The sequence below is a fragment of the Lagenorhynchus albirostris genome, chromosome 12 (genome assembly GCF_949774975.1).
Source record: "Lagenorhynchus albirostris chromosome 12, mLagAlb1.1, whole genome shotgun sequence".
NCBI lineage: Eukaryota > Metazoa > Chordata > Mammalia > Artiodactyla > Delphinidae > Lagenorhynchus > Lagenorhynchus albirostris.
In genome coordinates, this window is record NC_083106.1 from 73,936,781 (window position 1) to 73,946,028 (window position 9,248).

The window sequence follows — 9,248 nt, forward strand, 5'->3', positions numbered from 1 at the left end:
AGATAACAAAAAAGTAAATATCTTAAAATTTTTTAATGAAATATGCATTAAGGCAAAGATTGTACTTCCAAACTAGTTAAGAACCTGTATTATGTCATGGGTACTACATATTTTTTAACCTTTTTGGAGTAAGGGCAAAATGGTGAGTGGAATTAAACAGAAGACTGGAACTAATAGACAGCAATTACTATTACCATTGATTTTCTGCATTTTCTGTAAGTATTATCCACTTGGCAAAATTTACTTCTGTAAGATTTAAGGTCTCTCTATAGCTCTGCTTTATCAGACTACTTCCTTGTATCTATTTTTTTAAATAAATACATAAATATTTATTTTTGGCTGCATTGGGCCTTCGTTGCTGTGCACAAGCCTTCTCTACTTGCGGCAAATGGGGGCTACTCTTCGTTGTAGTGTGCAGGCTTCTCATAGCGGTGGCTTCTCTTGCTGCTGAGCACAGGCTCTAGGTGCGTGGGCTTCAGTAGTTGTAGCACGTGGGCTCAGTAGTTGTGGCTCATGGGCTCTAGGGCACAGGCTCAGTAGCTGTGCCGCACAGGTTTAGCTTCTCCGCGGCATGTGGAATCTTCCTGGACTAGGTCTCGAAACTGTGTCCCCTGCATTGGCAGGCGGATTCTTAACCACTGTGCCACCAGGGAAGCCCTCCCTTTCACTTCTGATTCAACAGATTCCTAGGTTCACCTTGAAAGCACAGGTAGCTGATGATATTGACAACATGGAAAGGTTGAAACACTAGGAAAAAAATTGATAGCTTGATTTATGTTGTTAACTCTGTATGGGCTGTAAAACATTTGCAAGATGGCAGAATAGAAGGATGTGCGCTCACTCCCTCTTGCGAGAGCACAGGAATCACAACTAACTGCTGAACAATCATCAACAGGAAGATACTGGAACTCACCAAAAAGGATACCCCACATCCAAAGATAAAGGGGAAGCCACAGTGAGATGGTAGGAGGGGCGCAATCACAATAAAATCAAATCCCATAACTGCTGGGTGGGTGACTCACAAACCGGAGAACAATTATACCACAAAAGACCACCCACTGGAGTGAAGGTTCTGAGCCCCACGTCAGGCTTCCCAACCTGGGAGTCCGGCAATGGGAGGAGGAATTCCCAGAGAATCAGACTTTGAAGGCTAGTAGGATTTGATTGCAGGACTTCGACAGGACTGGGGGAAACAGAGACTCTACTCTTGGAGGGCACACACAAAGTAGTGTGTGCACTGGGACCCAGGGGAAGGAGCAGTGACCCCATAGGAGACTGAACCAGACCTACTGCTAGTGTTGGAGGGTCTCCTGCAGAGGCGGGGGGCGGCTGTGGCTCACCATGGGGACAAGGACACTGGCAGCAGAAGGACTGGGATGTACTCCTTGGCATGAGCCCTCCCAGATTCCACCATTAGCCCCATCAAAGAGCCTGGGTAGGCTCCAGTGTTGGGTCACCTCAGGCCAAACAACCAACAGGGAGGGAACTCAGCCCCACACAGCATCAGACAAGCAGATTAAAGTTTCACTGAGCTCTGCCCACCAGAGCAACACCCAGCTCTACCCACCACCAGTCCCTCCCATCAGGAAACTTGTACAAGCCTCTTAGCCTCATCCACCAGAGGGCAGACAGCAGAAGCAAGAACTACAATCCTGCAGCCTGTGGAACAAAAACCACATTCACAGAAAGATAGACAAGATGAAAAGGCAGAGGGCTATGTACCAGATGAAGGAACAAGATAAAACCCCAGAAAAACAATGAAATGAAGTGGAGATGGGAACCTTCCAGATAAAGCATTCAGACTAATGATAGTAAAGTTGATACAGGACCTCAGAAAAAGAATGTTGGCAAATATCGAGAAGACACAACAAATGTTCAACAAAGACCTAGAAGAATTAAAGTACAAACAGAGATGAACAATACAATAACTGAAATGAAAGATACACTAGAGGAAATCAATAGCAGAATAACTGAGGCAGAAGAACGGATAAGTGACCTGGAAGACAGAATGGTAGAAATCACTGTCGCAGGACAGAATAAAGAAAAAAGAATGAAAAGAAATGAAGACAGCTTAAGAGACCTCTGGGACAACATTAAATGCACGAACATTCGCACTGTAGGGGTCCCATAAGGAGAAGAGAGAGAGAAATGACCCGAGAAAATGATTGAAGAGATAATAGTCGAAAACTTTCCTAATATGGGAAAGGAAATACCCACCCAAGTCCAGGAAGCACAGAGAGTGCAAGGCAGGATAAATCCAAGGATAAAAATGCCAAGAAACATAGTAATTGAATAGACAGAAATTAAAGACAAAGAAAAATTATTAAAAGCAACAAGGGAAAAACGATAAAAAACATACAAGGGAACTCCCATAAGGTTAACAGCTGATTTCTCAGTGGAAACTCTACAAACCAGAAGGGAGTGGCACAATATATTTAAAGTGATGAAAGGGAAGAACCTACAACCAACATTACTCTACCTGGCAAGGATCTCATTCAGATTTGATGGAGAAATCAAAAGCTTTACAGACAAGCAAAAGCTAAGAGAATTCAGCACCACCAAACCAGCTCTACAGCAAATGCTAAAGGAACTTCGCTAAGTGGGAAACACAAAAGAAGAAAAGGACCTACAAAAACAACCCAAAACAATTAAGAAAATGGTAATAGGAACATACGTATTGATAATTACCTTAAATGTGAATGGATTAAATGCTCCAACCAAAAGACACAGGCTTGCTGAATGGATACAATAACAAGACTCATATATATGCTGTCTACAAGAGACCCACTTTAGACCTAGGGACACATACAGACTGAAAGTCAGGGGATGGAAAAAGATATTCCATGCAAATGGAAATCAAAAGAAAGCTGGAGTAGCAATACTCATATCAGATAAATAGACTTTAAAGTAAAGAATGTTACAAGAGACAAGGAAGGACACTACATAATGACCAAGGGATCAATCCAAGAAGAAGGTATAACAATTATAAATATATATGCATCCAACATAGGAGCATCTCAATACATAAGGCAAATGCTAACAGCTCTAAAAGAGGAAATTGACAGTAACATGATAATACTGGGGGATTTTAACACCTCACTTACACCAATGGACAGATCATCGAGACGGAAAATTAATAAGGAAACACAAGCTTTAAATGACACAATAGACCAGATAGATTTAATTGATATTTATAGGACATTCCATCTGAAAAGAGCAGATTACACTTTCTTCTGAAGTGCACATGGAACATTCTCCAGGATAGATCACATCTTGGGTCACAAATCAAGCCTCAGTAAATTTAAGAAAACTGAAATCATATCATGCATCTTTTCCGACCACAATACCATGAGATTAGAAATCAATTACAGGGAAAAACACTTATAAAACACAAAAAGATGGAGGCTAAACAATACATTACTGAATAACCAAGAGATCACTGAAGAAATCAAGAGGAAATAAAAAACTACCTAGAGGGACTTCCCTGGTGGCACAGTGGTTAAGAATCTGCCTGCCAAGGCAGGGGACACGGGTTCGAGCCCTGGATCAGGAACATCCCACATGCTGTGTAGCAGCTAAGCCCAGGCGCCACAACCACTGAGCCTGTGCTCTAGAGTCTGCGAGCCACAACTACTGAAGCCCGCGTGCCTACAGCCCATGCTCCACAACAAGAGAAGCCACTGCAATAAGAAGCTAGTGCACCACAACGAAGGGTAGCCCCCACCCGCCGCAACTAGAGAAAGCCTGCCCACAGCAATGAAGATCCAATGCCGCCAAAAATAAATAAATAAAATAAATTTATTTAAGAAAAAACTACCTAGAGACAAATGACAATGAAAACACGATGATCAAAAACCTATGGGATGCAGCAAAAGGGGTTCTAAGAGGGAAGTTTATAGCAATACAATCCTACCTCAAGAAAGAAGAAAAATCTCAAATAAATAATCTAACCTTATGCCTAAAGGAACTAGAGAACGAAGAACAAACAAAACCCAAAGTTAGTAGAAGAAAAGAAATTATAAAGATCAGAGCAGAAATAAATGAAATAGAAACAAAGAAAACAATAGCAAAGGTCAATAAAACTAAAAGCTGGTTCTTTGCGAAGGTAAACAAAATTGATAAACCTTTAGCCAGACTCATCAAGAAAAAGAGGGAGAGGACTCGAATAAAATTAGAAATGAAAAAGGAGAAGTGACAACAGACACTGCAGAAATACAAAGCATTGTAAGAGACTACTAGAAGCAACTCTGTGCCAATAAAATGGACAACCCGGAAGAAATGGACAAATTCTTAGAAAGGTATAACCTTCCAAGACTGAACGAGGAAGAAATAGAAAATATGAGCAGACCAATCATAAGTAATGCAATTGAAATTGTGATTAAAAATCTTCCAGCAAACCAAAGTCCAGGACCAGATTGTTTCACAGGTGAATTCTACCAAACATTTAGAGAAGAGCTAACACCCATTCCTCTCAAACTCTTCCAAAAAATTGCAGAGGGAGGAACACTACCAAATTCATTCTACGACGCCACCATCACCCTGATACCCAAACCAGACAAAGATACTACAAAAAAGGAAAATTACCGACCAATATCACTGATGAATATAGATGCAAAAATCCTCAACAAAATAATAGCAAACAGAATCCAACAACACATTAAAAGGATCATACACCATGTCAGGTGGGATTTATCGCAGGAATGCAAGGATTCACCCATATATGCAAATCAATCAAGGTGATACACCATATTAACAAATTGAAGAATAAAAAACCATATGATCATCTCAATATATGCAGAAAAAGCTTTTGACAAAAGTCAACACCCATTTATGATAAAAACTCTCCAGAAAGTGGGCAAAGAGGGAATCTACCTCAACATAATAAAGGCCATATATGACAAACCCACAACAAACATCATTCTCAATGGTGAAAACCTGAAAGCATTTCCTCTAAGATCAGGAACAAGACAAGGATGTCCACTCTCGCCACTATTATTCAACATAGTTTTGGAAGTCCTAGCCATGGCAATCAGAGAAGAAAAAGAAATAAAAGGAATACAAATTGGAAAAGAAGAAGTAAAACTGTCACTGTTTACAGATGACAGGATACTATACATAGAGAATCCTAGAGATGCCACCAGAAAACTACTAGAGGCAATCAATGAATTTGGTAAAGTAGCAGGATACAAAATGAATGCACAGAAATGTCTTGCATTCCTATACACTGATAACAAAAGATCAAAAAGAGAAATTAAGGAAACAATCCCATTCACCACTGCAACAAAAAGAATAAAATACCTAGGAATAACCTACCTAAGGAGGTAAAAGACCTGTACTCAGAAAACTATAAGACATTGATGAAAGGAATTAAAGATGACACAAAGAGATGGAGAGATTTACCATGTTCTTGGATTGGAAGAATCAATATTGTGAAAATGACTATACTACCCAAAGCAATCTACAGACTCAATGCAATCCCTATCAAATTACCAATGGCATTTTTTTACAGAACTAGAACAAAAAATCTTAAAATTTGTATGGAGACACAAAAGACCCCAAATAGCCAAAGCAATCTTGAGGGAAAAAAAACAGAGCTGGAGGAATTAGACTCCCTGACTTCAGACTATACTACAAAGCTACAGTCATCAAGACAATATGGTATGGGAACAAAACCAGAAATATAGATTAATGGAACAGGATAGAAAGCCCAGAGATAAACCTATGCACCTATGGTCAACTAATCTATGACAAAGGAGGCAAGGATATACAATGGAGAAAAGACAGTCTCTTCAATAAGTGGTGCTGTGAAAACTGGACAGCTACACGTAAAAGAATGAAATTAGAACACTCTCTAACACCATACACAAAACTAACTCAAAATGGATTAAAGACCTAAATGTAAGACTTGACACCATAGAATTCTTAGAGGAAAACATAGGAATAACACTGTTTGACATAAATCACAGCAAGGTCTTCTCTGACCCACTTCCTAGGGTAATGGAAATAAAAACAAAAATAAACAAATGGGACCTAATGAAGAAAAGCTTTTGCACAGCAAAGGAAACTATAAACAAGATGAAAAGACAACCCTCAGAATGGGAGAAAATATTTGCAAACAAATCAACGGACAAAGGATTAATCTCCAAAATATATAAACAGCTCATGCAGCTCACTATTAAAAAAACAAACAACCCAATCCAAAAATGGGCAGAAGGCCTAAATAGACATTTCTCCAGAGAAGAGATACAGATGGCCAAGAGGCACATGAAAAGCTGCTCAACATCACTAATTATTAGAGAAATACAAATCAAAACTACAATGAGGTATCACCTCACACCAGTTAGAATGGGCATCACCAGAAAATCTACAAAAAACCAATGCTGGAGAGGGTGTGGAGAAAAGGGAACCCTCTTGCACTGTTGGTGGGAATGTAAATTGATACAGCCAGTATGGAGAACAGTATGGAGGTTCCTTAAAAAACTAAAAATAGAATTACCATATGACCCAGCAATCCCACTACTGGGCATATACCCAGAGAAAACCATAATTCAAAAAGACACATGCACCCCAGTGTTCACTGCAGCACTATTTACAATAGCCAGGTCATGGAAGCAATAAAGATAAAGAAGATGTGGTACATATATACAGTGGAATATTACTCATCCATAAAAAGGAATGAAATTGGGTCATTTTGTAGAGACGTGGATGAACCTAGAAACTATCATACAAAGTGCAGTAAGTCAGAAAGAGAAAAACAAATATCATATATTAATGCATATATGTGGAATCTAGAAAAATGGTACAGAAGAACCAGTTTTTAAGGCTAAATAGAGACACAGATGTAGAGAACAAACGTATGGACACCAAAGGAGGAAAGCAGGGAGGGAGGTGGTGGTGGTGGGATGAATTGGGAGATTGGGATTTACATATATACACTAATATGTGTAAAATAGGTAAGTAATAAGAACCTGCTATACAAAAAAATAAAATAAAATAAATTCAAAAAAAAAGAAATTTAGTTGAAGTTATCAGTGTAAAATAGGGTGTTATAATTTTAACCTATTTCATGTGAGCCTCATGGTGAAGACAAGGAAAAAACCTTTAGAGTTACACACACACACACAATTTTTTTTGCTGTTTTATGTAAAATCATTTTATTATAATCATATCCTCTTCTTTAGCTTTTGTAGGTAACTGTACTGCATTTTTATTCAGTCCTCAACAAAGAACTCTGTTCTTAAAATTTTGCAGATAACATGGATGCTTGTATTTGATTTTGTTCTGTCACAATGCCACCAAGATCTTTGTTAGATGGCTGTCACTCTAGCTGAGTGGACAGCAGGTCTCCTTCCCTTTGCACAATCCCATTAGGTAGGCTTTGGGTTTGGTCAGCCAGTGGTGTTTGTAAACCACTTGTGAATTGAGGACTGGCCTGTCAGTCTCAGTGCTGGGTGATAGGGCTCCAGAGCAGGTAAGTTCTAGGGCTCTGGTTCTTGGTGTATGTTTGGATAGCTCATAAATGCAAACAAGCATACTACTGCACCAAGTAGAGCATGAAGGAGTCAGAAGTGCCACTCCTGACATATTTGTCTTCACTTGTCTAGGATTTTCTTATACGTGACAGGCGCCCCCTAGTGAATAGAGGGACTTAAGTTGGCCTCACTATAAAAGGGAGACTGGAGAAATACTCTCTGAAATGGTTTTAAGAATTTCACACTGTATTAAACGAGATGTTGCGATTTCGTGCATGTGAATGGGAGAGAGGATGGGGATCTGTTCTCCATAGAAAGCATCCAGGATCTCACAATACAGAAGTAGTCATCAATTTTCTAGATGAAGTTCAAACTAATCTGAACCTTGCTAGACCACCAAAGTACATAAGTAGATTGTTGAACATTATTACTCTCCAAATATAGAGACTTGACTGGGTTTTTTAAAAAAAATATAGCTAATAGCTTCTAGGATCAGACTGACACACATAAATTGCAGTTGAGACTTGAGGAACCATAATTTCAATCCAAAAAACTTTAATCTGATAAATATATTTGATAAATTACATTTTATTTTGTTAATTTCAAAAACAGAGCATTTAATGAAGGCTATGGTTGCTTGAGCGATACAATAAATCAGTTACTTTTAGTTATCTCTTCTTTCCCTAAAGTGTCTGCCACTTATAGTCCTTGTTATGTTCTGAAAAAATATGTTATCATTTTGACATCATCATAAATACTTATTAATTATTATTTATAGCACTGGGTTGGATCCTCAAAAAGGAACCCCAAATAATTCTTATACTCTAGGATGCTTCCAATATAAAATAAAATCAAAGAACATATAACGGGTCACTTGGAAAAGAAATAAATCAAGTAACTATGATAAAAGATAGTATTCAGATTATTTTAACAGTGTCAAAGAGCAGAAGCAATTAACACTGCATTCAATGGCCTTTAAATATAGCATCCTAAATCAACTGGAGAAAAGGTTACACAAAAAGCAGGTGACATGCTTAAATACCAAGTAGGTGAAAAGGTTATTGGACTATTCTCAAAGGTCTTGTTCATTGTCAGAAACTATCAAATTACGAACTGTATGTAGTTTTGCTCCTTTTCAGGGGTAAGATTATCTTGTTACCTCCCATCATCTTCTTATTATCTAAACAACTTAAAAAAATACTTTTCCCTCTTTCACCTAGATTGTCTTTTGTCTCCTGGGCAATTACTCTTTTAGACTCACCACAACTCCGTCAGGTCTAAGCGGACTTTTCTAATTGTAAGGCCTCTCTCGGCCCTCTCTCTTTTCCTCAGGACCTCATTTAATTATTAGAACCTTATTTAACAATTAAATTGCTTTGACTATCCTCTGTATATTAAAAGGGCCTACGGAACACATACAAGCATTCATTCAAATTATTTGTTAACTTGCTAACGATTAGACCCCAAAGTCCATTCTCCATCACTGTAGCTGGGAAGACAAACATCACTTTACTAATGTAGAGGGGTAACTTCGGTATCTCCCTTGTCATGGTGACAAGTCTGTGCAGGTGGAGGTGAAGGAAACAGAACCCAAGGGAAATCGAAGTGAATGACAGGTAAGGACCAAAGCACGTCGCCTACCTCAGCCTTCCCCACAAAACGCCCATTCTTCCCTGTCCAGTTTCCTAAGGCGCATCCAGGGTGGATGCGAGGTCACGCGTGGGAAGGCGTCATACTCCTCCGCAGGGGCCCGATGGGAGAGGGAGGCGGGGAAGG